The sequence below is a fragment of the Monodelphis domestica genome, chromosome 4 (genome assembly GCF_027887165.1).
Source record: "Monodelphis domestica isolate mMonDom1 chromosome 4, mMonDom1.pri, whole genome shotgun sequence".
NCBI lineage: Eukaryota > Metazoa > Chordata > Mammalia > Didelphimorphia > Didelphidae > Monodelphis > Monodelphis domestica.
The window spans coordinates 386,698,595-386,720,995 of NC_077230.1; the positions used below are offsets into that span (position 1 = coordinate 386,698,595).

At 43.5% G+C, this 22,401-nt stretch overlaps 1 protein-coding gene across 1 annotated transcript in view; it reads right to left on the reverse strand.

Annotated features, from left to right (window-relative positions):
* The window catches only part of ALPL (alkaline phosphatase, biomineralization associated), a 57,762-nt gene extending 51,832 nt beyond the window's left edge, over nt 1–5,930 (reverse strand). Inside the window, exon 1 of the mRNA XM_007491229.3 lies at nt 5,717–5,930. The gene's annotated coding sequence lies outside the window, so the exon portion shown is untranslated. The remainder of the gene's footprint in view (nt 1–5,716) is intronic.
* Nucleotides 5,931–22,401: the final 16,471 nt, after the last annotated feature.

Consider the following 22,401-nt stretch of genomic DNA (forward strand, 5'->3'; position numbering starts at 1 on the left):
TGCATTCATCTTTATTTCCCTTTGTGCATGGGGCCCAGGGCCCAGTCAAAGACATTAAGGAGCATTTATTTTTAAGAATTCACTATGTACCTGGCAGTGTACTAAGCACATAGGAAATGTTCAAAAAATGCTTGTTGAACAAATGAATCAAACCGGTACTGAATAGGGGGCTGGTCAGACATTTTCCAGCTATGTGATCAGGGGGGGAATGATGAAACCTCTCTGAGTCTCAGTTTCCTTATTCATAAAATGAGGGGGATTGGATTTACCTCTAAGGTCCCTGCCAGCTCTAAGTTTAAGATCCTAGGATCCAATGAAGTGAGCCTCCTTATTCCTAAATTAATATTCACCTGTCTATAAACTATGCTTTGGTCTATTTGGACTCCTTGGGGGGGGAGGAGCAGAGGGGAGGGTCAGGCTGAATCACAGGAGGGAGACAGGAGCTGGGTGGGGCTCAAAAATATTCCTTGCATAGAATAAAGGGCAGAGACTTGGAATTCTGTTTCTCAACAGAAGTCTGAACCAGATAACCTTTAAGGTCCCTCTTCTCTAGCCTCTCTCCTCTCAGCCTCTTGACCTAGAAAATCCCACCCTTCCGACATTGCCTGATTCTCTTAGAAACTCTGGGATCCAGCAGGAAATCCAATGCCCAGACCCTGAGGTCCCAAATGAATGTGAAATAATGATGATGATAATAATAATAATGAGGAGGATGCCAATCCCAAAGGAACACTACAATTTTGAGTTAAGCCAGAACTCAAGTTACTGGAATTCAGCAAACAAGCTGGCTTTCCTTGGGCTGCTGTAACCACCATCTTACAGTTAGACAAAAACACATCTGGTTTGACTTCTTGTTCTTCATTTCCCCCTTCTCCCCCAACCCTAACCCTTTTTAAGTTTTTCCTCTAAGTTCATAAAGAAATGCAAACAACAGTCTGCAACATGGAAAACTTGAGTGTTTCAGGAGCAAATGTATTCATTGAGTCAAGTCATGAGGGGATGGATGTTGGAAATAAGCAGGCATCAATGGCCAGCTAACAGTCAGAGAGTGAGCCCAGCATCATCCTGTGGTCTTAAGATCTTGGCCAAAAGGAACAATGAATGGCAGGATAAGGTCCCACAATTTTTTATTAACCTTCTCATCTAACTGTTTAAAGATCAAGGGGGAAAAAAGGAATTCCAGATGTGTGCATTCCTGTGGCTGAGTTCTCTCTTCCTTTCCCAAGCTTCAGATGGGGGAGGTAAAGTGGGTAGAAAACTAATCTTGGACTACCTGAGCATTCCATATCCTGCCCCAGTTTCATATACCTTAGTATGACCCTAGGCAAGTCACATAATCTCCATTGGCCTCAGTTTCTTCTCTGTAAAATTGGGGGTGGAGCTCAGAGTTTATCACCTTCCTTAAATCTATCTATCCAGTTAGTATTAGTCAAGACCAGAACCCCAGCCTCTCCACACTGACCCTGATACTGTTTCTTGTGACGGAAGAGGGAGACCGTAATATGATTACCCATCTAAAGCTTGGTTGACACCCCCACCCCACCATACACCTCTTAAAAAATAACAAACTTCCCTTTCTGTCTTAGCAGAAACTCTAAGACAGAAGAGCAAGAGCTAGGCAAACTGGGTCAAGTGACCAGGCTAGGAAGTGACTAAGGCTAGATTTGAATCCAGGTCCTCTCAACTCCAGACCTAGTGCTTTATCAACTTTGCTACCTAGTTACCCTTTCCTAACATATACCTTTTTGGCAAGCCAGATTTACCTGGCTGAAACCTCCTTTGTTTTTGCTTTTTTAAAACTATCTTCTATCTTAGAATCAATACTAAGTATTAATTCCAAGGCAAAAAAATGATAAGGGCTAGGCAATTGGAGTTCAGTGATTGGTCCAGGGTCACACAGCCAAGATGTGTCTGACACCAGATCTGAGCCATGTCCTCTCATAATCTCTAGGCCTGGTGCTACCTAGCTATCCTTAACCCCCTTTGCTTCTAATGAAAAGCAGAAGCCAACTTCCAATTACTCAGGGGCCAGGGTGGTTGGGAGGCCCTGCTCTGACTGTCTACATTTTGGCCACTTCACTGCCTATTAGCACCTCCAGGAATGTGGATAAGGAAGGAAAGGAAGTCAGATGCATTACTTGTAAGAGGGAGGCTAAAACTCAGCCAAACTAATAGTCAAGGAGCAAAAAGGGAGCTAGAGAAACCATATCTTGTAGGCACTGGAAGAAAAATCAAATTGTAGAATGCTGGAGGGGAGGGACCAATAGTTTTATGATTTTCAAGGTTTGGATACTGGAAGAGACAAATGGATATCAGTCAACTGTGGAGCCAGTCCTGAACAATTCAGGATAGGTCTAACTGAAACTGAATTTTTAACTCTTACCTTCTGTCTTAGAATCAATACTGTGTATTGCCCAGGATCATCCAGCTAGGAAGTATCAGAGGCCACATTTGAACCTAGGACCTCCCCTTCTCTAGGTCTGACTCTCAATCCACTAAGCTACCCAGCTGTCCCAAGACTGAATTTTTAACAACTTGATGATTTTGACCCAGAAGAACCCTTGGGGGTAGAGTGGAAGTCAGGTGGTGAAAGGGAACTCCGAGGACCCAAAACTGTCACTTATGGCCTGTGTGCATGTAAGTCTCCCTGGCCTTTGCTGACCTATCATAAAATGGGAGAACTAAACTAAGCAAGCTCCATCTCCATCTCCAGCTTTTTTATCCCAGTCTACTCATCTTGGATTCCTCATGAGGAATCAAAAATTTAGAGGGAAGGATTTGTCATGGAGCTAGGAATTCAAATCCAGATCTTTGGATTCCAGTTCCAGGACTTTCCACTGGGCAGGAACCCTCTCTGATGGATTGTTGTGTGTTGAATACTCAATTAACCTCAGAAGCTGATGGGGAGTAGGGCAATTGGGGAAGGAGGAGGGAATCTGGAACTGAAGAGTGGCAGAGGACACCTAGTCCAAACCCATACCTCAATAGAAATCTCCTGAGCTAAAATGCAACCCAAAGTTGTCACAAATGAAATGAATGAAATTCTACTATATTACCCTGCTCTTGACCTGGTTTCTCCATGCCAGCTAGCTCAGGCCATCCCATTTGGCACAAGGCTGGCTGAGAGAATTCAGTGGCAGAAGCTGTTTCCTTAGCTCACCCTGGCTCAAAAAACTCAAAAAACTCCTGACCCTAAAAGAGGGTTTTGCCAAGTTCACTTTCAGGCCTCTGGCCATTTAGAATATGGTGTAGGGGGTAGGATTGGGTAGGTGGGAAGATAAGGGAAGGCACAGAAAAGGAGGGTGAGGGAGGGGAAAATAATTCCCAGAGGGAAAAAGGGAGGAGGGAGAGTTTTCTTTTTAGGATTATAAGGCTGACCTGGCAAGAGAAAGGAGAAAGCATGGACAGGGTAAGACAGGAATGTTCAGGAAGAGGGAGGGAGTCATGGAGAAACACAAAAGGGGTTCTAGAGCTAGAGCCCTCATTCTTTGACTACAGTTTCTTTTCCATTCATTCAGTCCCCTAAGGCATAAAAAAAAAAAAAGACAGTCAGGACAACTAGGTAAGTGGCTTAGGGGATTGACAGTTGGGTCTAGAGATGGGAGATCCAGGATTCAAATCTGACCTCAGACTTCCTGGCTGTGTGATCCAGGGCAAATGAGAACCCCAATTGCCTAGCCTAGGAATTAATATTTAGTATTGATTCTATCAAAAAAGACAATCAAATGGTCAGGAGGGAAGATTATGTCAATTGGAAGGAAGAAGCTTGTCTCTTCTCTACAATCCTTAAGAGTATTAAAGAACTTGAGTCCAATTCTTAAGGAGCCCTTATTTATTAAGCACCTATTATTGTATGTCAGGAACTGGATGCTGGGAACATAAAGATAAATAAATTAAACAGTCCCTTCTCTCAAAGTGCTTACATTCTATCAGGGTAGAATGGAAAGAGTCCTGTATTCAGTCAGAAGACCCAGGTTCCAATTCTGTCTCTGTAGGGAGAACCATCTGCCAAACTATGAAACATCCCTGGCTTCAGTTTCCTCATCTGTCAATGAATGGGGTTCAGATGACATCTAAGGTTCTTTTCCACTGTAAATCCTGGACTAGCACTTAGAAACACCCTAAATTTAAATCCTATTCCTCTAAATTTTAGATTGTAGGAGGCAGGGCAAGAAAAACTAACAGGCAGAGATTGTGTTTTTCCTTTGGTCATTTTGTTGCTTTCTCTCCTTTTAAATTTTTTGTTGTTGCAAGGGATGGCTCTTCAGAAACAATCAATAAATGCTGAAAAAGTAGCTGCAGGGACATAAACTAGTTCGATGTAGCAACTAGTTACTTTCCATTTTCTCCACCCCAAAAAATGTAAACAAAGAATCTCATCTACCCCACCCACTCATCTCAGATTTATCTGGACAGGACAATACTAAGAACTGAGATATTGAAAGTTCTGGCTGCTCCAGAGAGCAGAGTTAGGACTCTTGGGCTCAATTTCTAACCCATCTCTTATTAACTGTTAACTCATCCAAACTGCTATCTTTACCATGGAATCAATTTAGGCAGTCATTCTTGCTAACTAGATACGAAATACCTTTGTTTTAGGTCTTCCCAACCTCTACATTTTGATGCCCTGGGTCACTAACAATCTGATTCTCAGTTTCTTTATCTGTGAAAGAGGAGTACTGTCTCAAGTATTCACATTACAGTGTTGTTTGTAAGGCTCCAATAAGGATATGTAAAAAATGCTCTATATCAGTTATTCTTATATTTCCAACTTTTTCTGAGGATAAAGACTGTTACAGACTAAAGGGTCCTGGGCACATAGAATGTCAGAGATTCACTTGTCCAACCTCAGTGATTTACAGATGAGGAAACTGAGACCCAGTCCCTCTGGGAATTCCCTCTGGGAATAATATGCCTAGAGGCTGGTTGAAAAATTCAGCTTTTGGGGTGGGGGAGGAGGAGGAGGAGGAGGGAGGAGAGAGGAAGAAGGAAGGAGGGAGAGGAGGCTGCTTCTAACAGTGAGTTCAGCTTGGCCCTCCCTCCAAGGTAGCCTTAGGGAAGAAAGTCAGGTTCCCTCGGAGTCTGATTCCTTCCTCCAGCAGGGCTACCACGCGAGGAGCCCAAACTGCGCGATTCTTCACAATCACTAAAATCTGGAGCTCCAAGGGACTTTTGAGGCCATCTAATTGACTCTATTTTACCGTTCCTTTCTCCCACAGCTTTCTCCAATCGAGTCGCTCGTTGGGGGGAGAGAGGGTAGATCATCGCCCTTTCTACAATCTGTCTTGCCAAGCATCGGGCAACCCCCCAGACGCTGATTGAATGTAGCGGGAAAAGCCCGAGGTCTGAACTTGGCAGACACCACCGTCTCTCCCGGTGAGCCGGCGGTCCTCAGGCTACACCCGAAGCATCCACCCCCCACCAACCCAAAGGCTCCAGTTCCCTCTCAGCGGTCCCCGCCAGCCATCGCGTGGTCACCAATATAAGCTCTCAACGGCGCCCAGCATCACCCCTCCATCGATCCTTTCCCTAGCAGGGAACGACACACACATACACACACACTCCTACCCACACACACTCACTCCTGGAGGAGAGCTACGCTCAAACGCACGCACAGAGCCCGGGCCACCACTCCAGTGTAGAGGTATCCAAAGTCCTCAGGAGGCCCGGATGCGCAGGGATGGAGCAGCAGCGGGAACCCCGCGGCCGGCCGTACCTGTTCCGACGAGAGTTGGACGCCGACCTCGTGCAAGTGGAAGAGTTGCGCCGCACTGGGAGCGGGATGTCCTGGGTTCAGAGCTCGGAGTCTCCCTTTGCGCCAGGCTGCACTCAAGAGCTGATGACCCCAGATCGAGCTCCCCCGCAGGCTTTTAAAGGCAGCGGTCCCTGGGGATGGGAAAGCCGCAGGGCCCCTCATTCCCCCTCCCCCTCCGCCTCCTCCTCCGCCCCCTGCCCGCCCCCAGGCTGGAAGGAGGAGGAGGAGGAGGGGGTGGGGGAGGGAAAGGAGGAGAAAAGGGAGGAGGAGGCGGCAGCGGAGGAGGAAAGCCCGGGAGCTGTCCGAGCCACACGGCTCCGAGTGCCCCCTGCCGCCCAGAAGCAGAGGCGGCGGGTCCTGGAGGGCTGGCTCTCCTCTCGGGCCAGTCTCCCCTCTGGTCCTGGCTAAGGCTGTGGAGCTGTGCATGCATCATACACTCCATCCTCTGGTAGGACTGGGTCTTCCCCTCTAGTCCCTCCATCCTCCCCACTTGTGGTGCCTTCCTTCGGCCTCCCTAGCCTGTGGCAATGAAGGTGACTGAATCAAGCCAGGACTCTTGTTTAGGCTGTCTGTGAGATTGGGGAAATCACTTCACTTCGGTGGGGTGGACCAGATGGATATCCTCTGGGATCCTTGCAGCCCATAGTCCCACGGTCTCCCCAAACCCTCCTTTTTCGGGCTCTCCCTCACTTTCTGCCGATTAACTCTGTCCTTTCTTCCTCTCCCATGTCTTCCCACTTCCCATGTCTCCCTCTCAAAGTTCCCACTTCCTTTCTCCTTTCAGTTTTCCTCAGCCTTCTCCCTCTCTTCTCATCCTCTGATTTCATAAGACACCCCACCTTCTGTCCCAGCTCTGACCTGCCTTGGGGAAGTCAAGTTCTGGAGAAGGCTGGAGAGAAGAAAAAAGTGAGGGGCCTGGAAAAAAGGACCCCCCCCTAAAGCTCCTCTCTACTCCCTTTGTGGTGTCAATTGTGGGGAAGCTTTAGAGCTGATGAAAGAAGTCTAGACTCCTGATTTTACAGATAAGGAAACTGAGGTCCGGGAAGGTTAAATGATTTCCCACTGTCAGACAGCTAGTAGGCAACTGAGGCCAGATTTTCTTGGCTCTAAAGCTAACGCCATTTCCCTATATCATGTTGCTTGGAGCAAGAATTTGTAGACATTAAAGTATGGGATATTAGATGTCCGATGGCACTTTAGAGATTGCCTAGATGAAGCTTCCTTGTTTTACAGATCCCCAAACTGTTCAGAGGCACAAGTGAATTAGCCAAGTTCATAAAGGAAATGACCAGCACAAAGATTATTTTTGACCATTGGCTTAGAGGTGTGTGATAGATGTGGAAATTGAGATACAAAAGGGTTACTAACCACATTTTGGAAAGCACTTCACTAATAGCTCATTTCATCCTCACAACAACTATGGGTCATGGGCATTGCATCCCCCAGAAACTTAGACAAATTATTATCAGGGAAATTCCTCTGCTCCCTTATACCCTCTGACTCCCAACCCATGTAACCGGGAAAATGTGGGTTTCAAGACTGTGAATTGTCAAAACTGTAAAGATAATTTTTAGTGTCTTGATTTAAATAAAAAATAAGTGGTTGCCATGGGAAAAATTCCCAAATATGAAAATACCCAAGTCAGCTGGGTTTATGGAGATTTTAATTAATACAAATGAAGGAATTAAGGAAAGAGAGATAGCGAGAATAAGAGAAAATAGTAGGAAGGGCCTAGGCCTGAGCCTTAAGAGAGACTAATCAGTCTTTTATCCACTCACCACAAGATTTGTCCCAAGCAAAACTCCAGTCCTTCACTGAAACCCTCAACTCCTGAACTGAGTTCAGAGACCCAGCTACTCCAACTAGTCCAAACTCTCACCACTTCCACCTAGAGCTCCTTCCTTTTAAAGAACATTTTCTCTTGTGTCACCTCCCCTAAATTTTCACATCTACCAATCACAGTAGATGTTTTCCCCAGGACTGACCATTCTTAGTACACATCTTCTTTTTTTTATCACCTTCTCTGGGTAGACTAAAACTTCACACCTCTTTTATTAAGCTTGCCTTTTGTAAGTTGCTTGACCTTTTAGTGATTAATTTAACCTTTATAGGTACTTAGCACCCTTTTGTATTAGATCTAAAAACAGACCACCTAGCTTAAGGTTTTAGCTTCACTATAAGTATGAGTTGGGGACTTTTCATTGTTCAGTGAGGAATTTTATAACTTTATCTTCCCCTAAAGTATGTCTAAGTATGGGTGAAGTAATGTTAAAATTCCCAATACATTCCTGATCAAGTACCTTCATTTGTTGCTTAACCAAATCTTCTAAGGTAGAGTTGGAGAAGTTTTTAAGATTCACACTCAAAACATCTGACCCTGAAGGATTATCCTCCTTTGATTGTCCCATTGATCCAAATCTTGAGAACCATCCCCATGCCTTCAGGGAAAACTCCCCAACCCCTTGCCCCAGAGTCAAGTCCTCATTGAATATAAAAACCCCAGAACTGAAGCATTCAGGGAGCAACCTCCCAGGTTGTTCCACTCATGCTGTATTGCTAATAAAAAATTCAACATTACTAATAAATCTCTCTTTTAAGTTAAGTTTTGGAGTCTTGCATTCTTGCAAAAGGTATCCTTCCCGAACCCCAGGGATACACATCTGCACTCCACAACATCTGGCGTCCAACGTGGGGCTACCCCAGATCGTCCACGAGAACACAGTTTCTTAGGTAGGAAGGAGCCTTTCTTGGACTCCTGAAACCCCCATCTTTTGGGTGACATCTGTGTGGGACCTCTTTTGTGCTCTCTTTCCCATTAGCCCCAGAAGTTAGTCTAGTCTGGCCACTGGTTCTGGGGTTTATTGGCTCCCCTTTTTCATACTAGAAGATGTTCTGATGAAGGGGAGACTCTCTCTTCACTAACGTGAGTGTTATAGGTCAGGCAACCTCTGTGGATTTACACCCTTGGTGTGGAATTGGCCATTCCACATCAAAATAGGACAAAGACAGAATGTACCCTGAGATTATCCTTTGGGGTGTAATCTTGAAAATTGGGGAAAATTGGATCTATACAATTTGAAAAAAGAGAAATTAATTTCTTTTTGTAATGTTAAATGGCCACATTATACTCTTGATAGGCAAGAAGCATGGCCTATCCATGGAACCCTAAATTATAATACCATCCAACAACTGGACCTGTTTTGCATGAGGAAAGGGAAAAAGACAGCACAACTGTATATTCCAGCATTTTTAAACTCAGTCTGAATCCTGAGCTTAGTAGGGCTCACCATATACACCTTAGGACATCCTTGCAGACCCCTACTGGGAGAATCCCTTCAGAGGACATTTTGGATGATTCAGCACTCAATGGCAAATTTGCCCAGAGGAGAGGGAAGATAACAGCTCCCCCACCAGCTGAGGTTCGACCACAGTATTCCTCTCTCCCAACTTCTTTAGAACTAACATTCTCTTCAGGATCCCCTCCAGATTCAACTGTTTCCTCTTCCCAACTCTTTGCTCCAAAATACCCACCTTACTCTCCAGGCTCAGAGCCTGAGACCATTCCAGTCTCCTAAACCACTCCCAACGATAATATCCCTTTGTTCCCACCAGGGCCTGATAATGTTACCTCACCCATCTCCCAACCAAGCCTGCTCCATCCAGTGGACTGGCTCGGATACATGTCCCTTTTTCTATGACAGATTTAGCCCAAATTAAGGAAAATTAAGAAATTTAATTAAGAAAATTAAGGCCACTACTCAGAGAATCACTCCAAATTCACTGATGGGTTTAAATCCCTTACCCTGCAGTTTGACCTGTCCTGGACAGATCTGTACATTATTATCTCCATTTATTGCACCCCAGATGGGAAAAAGAGGATCTGGGATTTGACTGTAGAAACAGGAGATGAGAGGGCCCAAGGAGGCACATGGGCACTACTTGGGTACCTGGCGCTACCGCTGTCCCAGGGCAAGATCCTAGATAGGACTATAGGAATGAAAGACATAGACAACTTAGAGACCACATGATTGACTGTCTCCTGGAGGCCATGCAGAGAGGGATTAGGAAGCAAGTAAATTATAACAAGTTCAAAGAGGTTACTCAAGGAAAGGAGAAGAATCCAGCTCTCTTCCTTTCCTGATTAGTAGAGCCCATGAAATGGTATACAAATGTCTACCCAGAGAGTGCTGAGGGGGCAGTTATCTTAGGCCTCCATTTTATAGGACAGTCAGCTCCAGACATCAGGAGAAAACTGCAAAAGCTGGGTCTGGGACCCCAAGTAGAAGCTGCCTTTAAGGTTTTTCACAACAGGGACCAGGTGAAAATGGAAGGACAACCCCCTGAGAAACTGCTCGCAGCAGCCCTCACCTCCCTGACCCATGCGCTCTTGCTACACCTGCAGACAGAATGAACATTGGTCACAGGATTGTCCTTCAAGGGGAAGACTGCCCTTGACTCCATGTCCAGCCTGTAGGCAATGAGGACACTGGAGATGCCAGTGCCCCTCCACATAGAGACCCCAGAGACCCCAAGACATCCCCCCTGTCCTTCAGTCTTCTAAAGACTTGGAAGAGGAGCACCCTGGGGCTTGCATGCTCCAGGTTTCCACCACTATGGCTGAACCCAGGGTTAATCTCCAGGTAGAAGGTAAGATGATTGAATTTATCATAGACGAGGGAGCAACTCACTCTGTCCTTACCACTCCCCTGCAAAAGCCTCCAACAGTCTCATCAAAAATCTGGGAGAAAGTACCTCCCATTGTCTGCGATCAAGGCACATTCAAACAAGTCATTTATGAGAATCACTTAATGAAAAACCTCAAGCCTGATTCTCCTTTATCCTCACTGGAAGCAATATCCTATTTCCTCAGAGGTCAGAAAAGGGTCACAACCTCTCATTGATAAATTCCTAGCCCATGGTCTCTCACCTTTCCTAGGAGAACAGGGCTACAAGGTCTCTACCTCTAAAGCCCAACTGGTGTCCCAGTCTGTAACTCCCTTTGTAACAATTAAAGTAGTGTTTGGCATAAACTGTTACAGATAAAAGAGTGTTGGCTTAAATTATGACTGCAGAAATATGGTTTCAAATAAAAAATATAGTGGTCACCAGGGAAAAATTCCCAAATATGAAATATACCCAAGTCATCTGGGTTTTATGGATATTTTAATTAATACAAATGAAGGAATTAAAAAGAGAGAGAGAGTAAGAGGAAACAATGAGAAAAAAGATAGGCCAGCCTAGGCTAGCCTAGGCTTTTAAGCCTTAAGAGAGAGATCAGTCAGTTTTTTATCCACTCACCACAAGATTTGTCCCAACCAAGATTCTAGTGTTCAGAGAGACACCAGTTCAGCTTTGGCCAGCTCAATCTCCTAGAGACCTCTTTTGAGCTCCTTTTAAAGAGAATTTTCTCCTATGTCATCTCCCCTAAGTTCTCACATCTACCAATCACAGTAGACATTTTCACAGGACTGACCATTCTTAATTCACACTTGAGTAGACTAAACTTTTGAGTAATTCACACCTGAGTAGACTAAAACCTCACACCTTTCTTGTCAAGGCTTGTCCCTTACAAGTTTGCAAGTTGCCTGACCTTCATAGGTACTTAGCACCTTCCTAAAAATAGACTTAGCTTAAGGCTTTTGCCTCACTATAAGTATGGGTTAAGTACTTTTTTCATTGTTCATTAAAGAGTTTACAACTTTATCTTCCCCTAAAGTATGCTTAAGTATGGGTGGAGTAGAGTTCTCACATTCCTGACTAAGTCCCTTCATTGTTTAAAATGGGGAATGGTCTTAACCAAATCTTATGAATTAGGGTCTGAGAATTTTTAAGATTCACACTTGGGACACAACATAACCCCAAATTCCTGCTCCCTGACCACTGACAGGAAACAGGCCATCCTATCCATATCTGTCCCCACCACCAAAAGATAGCTCTGAATTTCTCTGGGTATGGCAGGGTATTGCCTCATTTGGATCCCTAATTTTGGAATCATTGTAAAACCCCTCTATGAGACCATGAAGAGGCCTGACTTGGAACCCCTGGACTGGGGGGTAAACAAAAAGGAGCCTTTTTACTTCTAAAATCCAGGCCTTCTGCTGCCCCCGCCTTAGGAATTCCAGACCTTGAAAAGCCCTTCTTTTCGTCTGTGGATGAGAGAAAGCAATATGCCCTAGGGGTTTTAGCCCAGTACTTAGGACCTAATCTAAGGCCCATGGCTTACTTCTCAAAAAAATTAGACTGTTAGCCAAGGGTGGCCACCATACCTAAGATCAGTTTCTGCTACAGCCCAAAGGGCAGAAGAGGCATCTAAAATAACTCTGGGTCAACTCCTAGAAACTCTGATCCCACATAGGGTCCTGAATATTCTGGAAACTAAAGGCCACCCATGGATCACTAGAGGCTGTCTCACTAAATACCAAGCTCTCACAATTGCCCTAACCAGAATCAGGATGGCCCCCCTAGGGGTAAATCTAGGGCTGAGCCCATTTGAACTGTTGTATGAGACTGCTTTTCTAACCTCTGATGTTCTTTTAGATACAGAAATCCACAGCCTTGCCTTAGGTTTTCTAAGCAACTTGGCCCAAATTACTAGGTTCTGAGAGACTGCAATTATCATATCCTTCCCAAGTCCTCAAGAGAGGATAAGGAGGAACCCCTCCACCCAGTCGGAACAGGAGATTGGGTATACCAGAAAGCGTGGAGTGGATTAAACCAGCTAACATGTTGATGGGAGGGGCCCCACCCAGTCATTCTATCCACCCCTTTCCTCCTTGTTATTTCAAATCTCTCTTGCTCTAGCCATGACTATCCTTTTCTTACACTTTCTGTCTTTTCCTGTTTTTTTTATCATGCATGTCCAGCCAGTTGGACCGATAATTCTCTGGTTTGTTACCTTGTTACTTCTCTAGTTGCTTGTAGGGTGAAAGCTCCTCTTGGAGTCACTAAGATGCCATTGCAACCCTGCAACCTTCCCAGCCTGAACCCCTGGAATTTGCCTACAGCCAATGCCTCTCTCCTGACAATAGGCAGGGACAGCTCTACAACCATTCTCAACTCTGAAGAAGCTACAGAATACTGAGACCATCACCTCTTTATCCCTTAGATATTTAGAGAGGGGGGAGATGTCATGGGCATTGTACCCCCAGAAACTCAGGCAAACTATTATCAGGGAAATTCCTTTGCTCCCTTAGGCCCTCCTAACTCCCAACCCAAAACATCTGACCTTGATGATTACCCTCCTTTGATTGTCCCATTGATCCAAATCATAAGAACCACCCCCATGCCTTCAGGGAAAACTCTCCAACCCCTTGCCCCAGAGTCAAGACCTCATTGAATATAAAAACCCCAGAACTGAGCCACTCATACTGTCTTGCTTACCAAAAATTCAACTTTACTAATAAATCTTTCTTTACTTTGAAGTTAAGTTTTGGAGTCTTACAAAAGGTATCCTTCCCGAACCCCAGGGGTACACATCTGCACCCCACAACATATGGAAGGTAGTTACTCTTATTTTCCCCATTTTATAGATGAATAAAGTGAAGCACAGATAGGATAAGTGATCTGCTTAGAGTTACGTGACTGGTGTTATAGAAAGCTAGATGATGCAATGGGTAGAGGTGCCCCCATCCCCCTTCACTGGAATCAGGAGGTCACAAATTTGAATCTAGTGGAGAAGACCCACAAGAGGCAAAAAATACAACTCCTTGTTCCCAATTTAATTCTCTTTCCATGACAGCAAAGTTGTTGTTTTTTTTTTAATCTCAAAATGTTAGAATTGAAAGGGGCCTTGTAATAGAGAATGTCAGCTGGGAGGGACCTTAAAACAGAGAACTTTAGGGGACAGCTGGGTGGCTCAGTGGATTGAGAGTCAGGCCCAGAGACAGGAGGTCCTGGGTTCAAATTTGGCCTCAGATACTTCCTAGCTGTGTGACCTTGGGCAGGCCACTTGACCCCCATTGCCTAGCCCTTACCACTCTTCTACAGTATTGATTCTAAGATGGAAGGTAAGGGTTTTTAAAAAACAACAACAGAACTTTAGAGCTGGAAGACTCCTTAGAAACCACTTATCTCAGCTGATGGTCCACAAGGCCTGGAGTCAGGAAGACCTGAGTTCAAATCCAACCTCAGACACTTAATTAGCTATGTGACTCTGGGCAAGTACAGATCTCAGTTTCCTCTTCTATAAAAAATGGGGATAACAATAATATCTGCTTCCCAGGGTTGTTGTAAAGCTCAAACAAGATCCTAACTGTAAGGCCTATAAATTTATAATTTGCATAATTGTAAGTATCTGGCACCTAGCAAATGTTATAATATGAATAACATCAAACAAATGTTCACTATTATTATTTGGTGGGGCCTCTGGGCCTCAGAATATTATTTTTAAATAACTGAAAGAATTGCTAAATTTCAGTTTTAGGTTAGTGAAATAAAGACGTCATATTTATTTGTATGTTCTTTCCCCATTGGAATATAAGCTCCTTGAGGGCAGGGGCTGGTTTTTTCCCTCACACCTGGCCTGTTTTTGAGGGGGGAGAGGGCCTCTGCTCTCTCCCTATATATACTCCTAGGCCTGGGTATTCATTAGTTCCTTGACATCAATCAATTAATATTTTAGTGCTAAGTGCTAAGGATGTAGTTAAGAATGAAACAGTTCTTTCCTTCAAGGGCAGCTACATGGTGAAGAGGGTGCCATCCTGGCCTGGTAATAGCACCTACCTCCCAGGGTTGTCATGAGGATCAAATGAGATAATAGTGTTTTTGTTTCTGTTTTGAGTCATGCCCAATTTTCAAAGACCCCATGTGAGGTTTTCTTGGCAAAGATATCTTTCAGTATCATGAACTGCCAATTCCTTCTGCATCTCATTTTATAGATGAGGAGTTGAGAGGGAAAGGCTTAAAGAACTTGCCCTGAACACACAGTTACTATATTCCTGAGGCTGGATTTGAACTCAGGTCTTCCTGATTCCAGGCATCCACCATGCCAACTAGCTGCCCTTGAAGGCAGGAAGTGTTTCATTTTTAACTACATTCTCAGCACTTAGCTCAGTGCCATTGTAATTAGGACTATAATTATAAAAGACTAATAATCCAAAAGTGGCACAGTGCCTAGCACATGGTAAGCACTATATAAACGTTAGCTATGATTGTTGTTATACCATGTGATTTTGTTTATTGCTCCCCTGGATCTTACTTTGGTTCGTTTACATGCATTCATATGGCTTTCTGTGTTTCTTATAATTGCTTGTAGTCATTATTTCAACAAATACTTATGTAAACTATAGTGAAAAAATAAAATTGAACACAAAGTGGTTTTGGGGAAGGAGGGTGGAGTTTGTAATGGGGGGGGGGAGAAAGCCACACTGATCAGTTGTTACAGATCTGGGCTGCACCCGGAGCCTCTGCCAAGGGAGCTGACCAATTTGGGCAAAGGAGAGCAGGGACCTAGTAACAGAGGTGAGTATAGGTGACCAGAGCTGAAAGAGAGCACATGTACCCATAGAGGACTACAGTCTCTGGGGGAGAGGGAAATTGCTTATGTAAACTTCAAAGATGGCAGCTTGAGAGAGAGGTAGTGGTAGAATCTCTGAACCCAAGACAATGACCCACGTGGTCAAGAAGCCATACCAAGCCCAAAGGACATCCTGGATAAGGAACTGAATATTGGAGAAATTTCTTCAGAGAAGAGGAGCATCCTGCAGCTAAAGCAACAACAAAGGACCTAACCTACTGAAAAGTCCCTTTATGAGAAACCCACTGGTTCCAATTGACCTGAGGATGACATAGAAGACTATAAATTACAAAATAAGATACAGATGTGAAAACCCTCTCAAATGGAGGACAGGCATGCAAACCTCCAAAACCAATTGCAATCTCATCTTTCCTTAAAAAATCTCTAAAGAAGCCTTGTAGGGTTTATATACCCCAGTGTGACAATCCCCAGCATCTAGGACAGTGAAGGCAAACCTTTTAGAGACCACATTCCATGCCATGCCCTCCCTAGACTGAATGCCACATACACTCCTCTTACCCTACACAGAGGAATGAGAAAGGGCTCCCATTGGGCTGCTAGATGGAGGGGTGAGTGAAGTTAGGAGTGTCCTGAGAAAGTGGAGAGAGAGGGAGAGGGGAGTAGCCAGAGCACTCTGCTTCCCTCCAGCTCTGCTGCCTGTGAGCCGTCCCCCCTGTGCACTCCCATTGGGCTGTTGGGCAGAGGGATGGGTGTTGGGAGAAAATGTCATGAGGCATGGTGGAGAGGGGGAAGGGAGCAGCTCCACCTGAGCTCCACCTGAGGGGACAATAGCATGTGTACCCACAGAGAACATTCTACATGCCCTCTTTTGCACCTGTACCATAGGTTCACCATCACAGATCTAAGAATGCTCCTTTGAAGGCAGACTTCCCAGATGATGAAGGGTTATTTAGGAGTATCTAGGATGGACTGGGGCTACTGTTTGGAGAAGGCCTAAAAACAGTCTGGCTTTAGGTGGGGGACTTAATGGTATGAGATTCTGTTTCATAAGGAGAGTAAACTGGAACTGGTCCATGTAATCATAGTACCTGGGACAATTGCTTTTCTCCCATGGAACTCTACAGAAAAGGTCATTAAACCTGGAGCAAACCTTCAGTCATTCAAGGACCAACAGCTCATGTGTCATATTGACTTTTTACTGATTGGTGAGAGGACAACATTAGTTTAAGGAGAAAGCATTTAATAAAATGATACAGTAAAAACAAATAACATTTCCCTCATGCACCACCATATCAGTGGGAAGAATGGGTATAATTAAGGAACATGTGTGGAAGAATATAAAGGTAGAGAACCAAACACAGGTCTCATCCCCTATCTCCAAGATTAACTTCTCAAATCCAGTCCTAAAAGAGGCTGTAACGTCCAATCTCAGCCCATTCCTCCCAGACTACATTGACTGCAATCTACTTTTTACCCTAGTATCATGCCTAGCTCTACCTCTAAAACCAAGTCTTCATGCCAGTGGCTGACCCAAACCTAGATTTAACCCATTCCTAAACCCAGCCCCAGCCTCTTTCCCATTCCTATCCCCAACACTAACTGGTCCTAAACCTAACTATAATCCCTACTAACAGTCCCACTCTCCAAAAGTTCCCATCGCCAAGGACAAACTCCAATCACAGAACTTCTAGCTCTCAGTCTTCCAGGGCTCTGGCTCCTCCTATTTCCCAGACACCCCCTCCAGAGTTCACAAAGCTTGCCACAAAGCTTTAGTTGCCTATTAAAGGCAGTTATTTTTAAAATGCATTGGAGAGCCCTCCCTATAAACCCCCATTGTCCCAGAGAACAATATTTCCATTTTGCCCTGCTAGGAGCTCAGAGCATAGTCTAAGGCCCATTCTCCTTGATTCAACCCTGGGAGGGAAGCATGTTTCTGCCTATCTCCAAGCTCCAGGGAGGGAGCCAGGCAACGGGGAGGAGGTCAAGGAGGAGGTCAAGGACCGTAGGAAGTGGAATCTGGCTATTCCTAGGGATTTATCAGTTTGATGCTGGTTTCCAAAGGGAAGAACACAAAATAAGAAAGGAGGGGGTCATATGGAAAGAGTCAGAGTCAGAGTGGAGTATGGGTAAGGCTTGCCCCCTCCCAGAGGCCTAAGCCACCCAAGGGGGATGATTAGGAGTAGACACAAAAAGACCTTAACTATTGCTAGCCCACTCTTAGTGAAGAAATTCCAGGCTAGAAGGAAGGAGACAGCCGGGCACTAACCCCATCTTCCTTTTCTATCCTACTGAAATGAGTAAAGAATAAAAACTACAACTCCAATAATAATAGAAAAGACAGTAATAACCATCATGCATGTAGGATCCCCCTCATTCCCCCAACTCCCAATTAACAGAGGGCCTCCAAGCTGCTTTAGGATAAAAGAGAGAACAAGAAGGCCATGGTGGGCTCAGACCTACAGAAAGCCCTGTGCATGATCATAACTATTGTCAACAGGGTTTTGGGGAACCCCAAGTTTGCCCCTGTCCCCAGAGAACTCTCCCTGAGGGGAATCCCTGACTAACCTAGCTTCCCACTGACCCGACAGATCTCAAAATACCTAATGATCCCAGTTTAGGTGGAACTAGTAGATAGAAGCAAATGTTAAGTATCCTTTTTGTCTTAGAAGTTTCTCTCATTATATCACAGTCCCTGGCAGTCTAGCCCTTGGCTGGACCCTTTCCTTTTTTATTCATTGTAAAGCATCAGCCTCTCTCTGACAATTCTCTCTTGGACTCCTCATTTCCTTGTAGCCATTATAAAGCCAACTAATCATACTTCCCTGTCCTTAGTTTCCCAAAAGGTATTTAAGTCCCCAAGCTCTATTGTTTTTTAGAGAATGGTCTAGCACAGTGATCCTCCCAGAGATACTGTCCCCAGAACCCCAGAGCCCCAGAGCCCTTGCCTCTGTGTAGTTTTTAGTCAATTGACTCTGGGTGGTAGCCAAATATCAGCCTCTCATTGTTATTCCTGTCTGGGACTCCTCAGTTTTCTTTACCATTGTAAAGTCAGTCAACTGTTCCTCTTATCCTTAGTCCCCATGTTCCCCTAGAAAGGTATTTAAGCTACCCCAACCTTGGAGTTGTCAGTCGAGCCAGGTTGGCTCTCCCAGGGGTCAGGGACCAGAGCATCCAGAGTTCAATCCTCGGACTCTATATAGGCATGTGGGCAGCTCTGTGTAGAAGCCTAACAGCCCTGTACCTCTTTCCTTAACTAAAGAGTGGTTTTTCTGATTATTTATTAGTTCTGTGTTTTTTCCCAGTCAATGAACCAATACACAGTATTGATTCTAAGATGGACGGTAAAGGCTTAAAAGAGAGATACTTATTGATTAATGAAGCCACTTAGTTAACAAGAATAATTAGTTAAAAGGAGAAGTTATCAAATGATGCTTCCTTTTCCAAGCAGCTGAGTCTTGTTTAAGCTTTCTCATAATATGGTCCCACTCTTGTTTCCATCTTGGAATTCTGGGGGTTTCCTATCCTTCAATTGAACTTAAAAGTTGAAATCGGGGGACATTCTATGAAACTTGCCCTTGGAACCAAAATTGCTAACTATGGCTCTATCCTCTCTACCATATCAGGAGTCAAGCATGATTTTTCTGACAGTCAGTTGATTGTTAGGCCTTCCCCTGTGAGAAGCAGGAGTCACTCATTACAAAAGGATCCAGATTCCCACTAACATAGCTGCCCCAGGACCTATGGGAACCTTGCCAGAAGGGCAGTAAGCCAATACCCTCCTCCATTCCTCAGCACTTCTCAATGCACCAGGAAGGGAGAACAAAGGAAATGGGAGGGGAAGGGGAGAGAAGACGTGCCAGCTCTAAGGTTCCTGGTTTCTAGAGAATTCAGAATTTTTTGATTCCCATTGACCCATGGATTGTTCCATCAAGGCAAGGCCAGGAATATGACTGGGAAGAAGGAAGGAGGAAAAAAAAAAGGTCTAAAGAGAGGAATTAATTGGTTGAATATCAAAAATGAATGAAATGTCAAAGTCAAGACTTAACCTTGAACATCTTACTCCAAAGTGAATATTTTTTTTCACTATGCTACTCAGCCTTAGGGCTCAAAGGGATGAAGTAACTCCTAAGCCCTGACCTAGGAGATTTGCTTAAAGCTCTGGCTTCACCCATGGGGAAAACGTTCTCTGGCTACATAAATATTGATTCTAGGCCTTCCTTTTCACATAACTAACTTCTATATCACTTTATGGCATTAGAAAAAAATAGAATTAATCCAGAGGAACAAAAGATCAAGAATTTCAAGGGAAAATCAAAGGAAAAAAGTAAGAAGGGGTCCTAGCAGTACTAAATCTTGAACTGTACTACAAAGAAATAATCATCAAAATTATTTGGAGCTGGTTCAAAAAAAAATAGAAGCTGAAGGGTGGAACAAATAAAGAAAACCAAATCCAGTACCCTAGTGTTTGATAAATCCAAACCCCAGATTCTGGGATAAGGACTCACCACCATGGAACATTTCTGATCTCTTTGGGATACAAACTCAGTAGTGGTATTTCTGGGTCAAAGGGCACATAAAGTTTTATATCCCTTTGGACTTGGTTCCATATTGCTCTCTGGAATGACTATATCAGTTCACAGTTCCACCAATAGTGCATTACTGTCCCCATTTTCCCACATCCTCTCCATTTGTTATTTTTCTTTTTGGTCATGTGTCTCATTTCCAAGATGCATAATGAACAAATACAAATTTATAAGAATAAGTCATTTGATGATCAAGTTGTGATATGTGATTGAGATGGAATACTATTAAGCTATGAGAAATGATGAGGGTACTTTCAAAAAAACCGGAAAAGATTTCCATGAACTGATGCAAACTGAAGTGAGGAGAGCCAGGAAAACATTGTACACAGTCGTCTCAATATTGTAAGAATGATCAACTGTGAATGACTTAGATATTCTCAACAATACAAAGATCCAAGGCAATTCCAAAAGACTTTTTAATCTAAATTCTTATCTTTTGTCTTAGAATCAATACTGTGTTTTGGTTCCAAGACAGAAGAGTGCTAAAGGCTAGGCAATGGGACTTAAATGACTTGCCCAGAGTCACCTAGCTAGGAAGTATCTGAGGTCAAATTTGAACCCAGGACCTGCTATATCAAGGCCAGGCTTTCAATCCACTGAGCCACCAAGTTGCCTCCCCAAAAGACTTATGATGAAAAATGCTATCTACCTCCAGTGAAAGAACTGATGGGTGTAATCTGAATGTCGATTGAAGCATACAATTTTTTACTTTCTTTGTTTTTGAAATATGTTTGTTCTTTGTTTTCTTTCACAACATGACAAAGATGGAAATATGTCTTGCATGACCACACATGTATAACTTATATTAAGTTGTATTCCTTCTCAGTGAGGAGAGAGGGAAGGGAAGAAGAGAACATGGGACTCAATTTTTTCCAAAAATGATATTTAAAATTGTTTTTATATATAATTGGAAAAATATTTTAAACAAGAATAAGAGTCATTCACCAATTGCTGAAATGATCAAAGGATATAAGAATAAACAATTCTAAAGGGGAAAAATACAAACTAGCTGGAGATATATGAAAAATTGCTTCAAATCTACAATAAGATGTAAATTAAAGCAACTCTGAAGTCTAAACCTCACATACTCATTAAATTGGTAAAATTGACAAAAAAAAAAGAAAATTACAGATGACAAATATTGGAGGTGCTAAGGGAAAACAGGCTCCTTGATGCACAGTTCATGGAGCTGTGAACTGACCCAGCCATTTTGGAAAACAATTTGAAACTATGCCCCAAAACTCACTAAACTGAACATGACCAGCAATTTCACTAAATCTATATTCCTAAGGAGATCTAAGAAAGTAGAAAAGGATCCATTTATTGTAAATCTTGAAATTTCTCAGACTTGTGAATGTTAAAAATTTCCCCATCATGGAATTCTCAATTGGAACAATTCCCTACTGGGAACATTCCCCATTTTGACTATGAGAACTCGCCAGGATCAGAAATGGGAGGACCTCTACTCCACCCATACTTAAGACTGCTTTAGGGGAGAAAACTCCTCGCTAAACAATGAAAGTACTTAAAACCATACTTATAATGAAGCAAGGAGTTCTTTGAGCCATGCCTGTTTTTAGAATTGATACAATGGGATGCTAGGTACCTATAAAGGTCGGGCAACTTGTAAACTTGCCAGGAGCAAAGAGGTGAAAACTTATTCAGAGGTTTTTTCTTGAGAGGATTAGTCGACCCAGCTGTGTTTTCTCTGGTTCAGACTTACTGAGGGGACTAGTCAACTCAGCTGTGTTTTCTCTGGTTCAGACTTACTCAGAGGTTTTCTACTAAAGGGATTAGTCGACCCAGCAGTGTTTTTAGAATGGGTTGTCCTTTGGAAAATGTCTACAATGATTGGTAGATGGAAGAACTTAGCGGAGGTGACATAGGAGAAAACCCCCTATATAAGAAAGTGATTCGCTTGAGAAGAGAGCTCTTAGGAGAATCCTTTTGGAGAAAGCTCTTATGAGGATCGCTTGAAGAGATCTCTTGAGGAGAGGCTTTTGAAGAGGAGATTCTTTTGGAGATAGCTTGAGAGGAGCTCTTGGAGGAATTCTCTAAGGAGGTCTCTCAAGGGAGGCTGACTCTGGCTGGAACTCCCTCTGGAGAGACTCTGTCACTAGAATCCTTGCTTAGACAGACCTTGTGGTGAGTGATAAAAGACTGACTGATCTCTCTCTCTTAAGACTCAGGTCTAGGCCATGTTGGCTTAAGGCCCTTCATACTTATACTTTTTTTTTTCTCTCTCTCTTTTTCTTTGATTACTCATTGTATTATTAATTAAATTCTCTATAAAACCCAGTTGACTTGGGCATATTCATGATTGGGAATATATTCCCTGGCGACCACCTTATATTTGATAAAAAAAAACCAAGACACTGTAGTGAAACATATTTTCTGCGGTCAAATTTACTCACCCACTCTTATATCTACTATAATTTATATCTTCCACTATTTTACTCACTACAGTTTAAGGCCTTCAACCATTTTAACTCTTTTATGACCATATATTTATTTTGTTATATGACCATATAACACATTTTATGACCATAACTATTTTAATTATAACATTATTTAAGGATCCTTAAAAA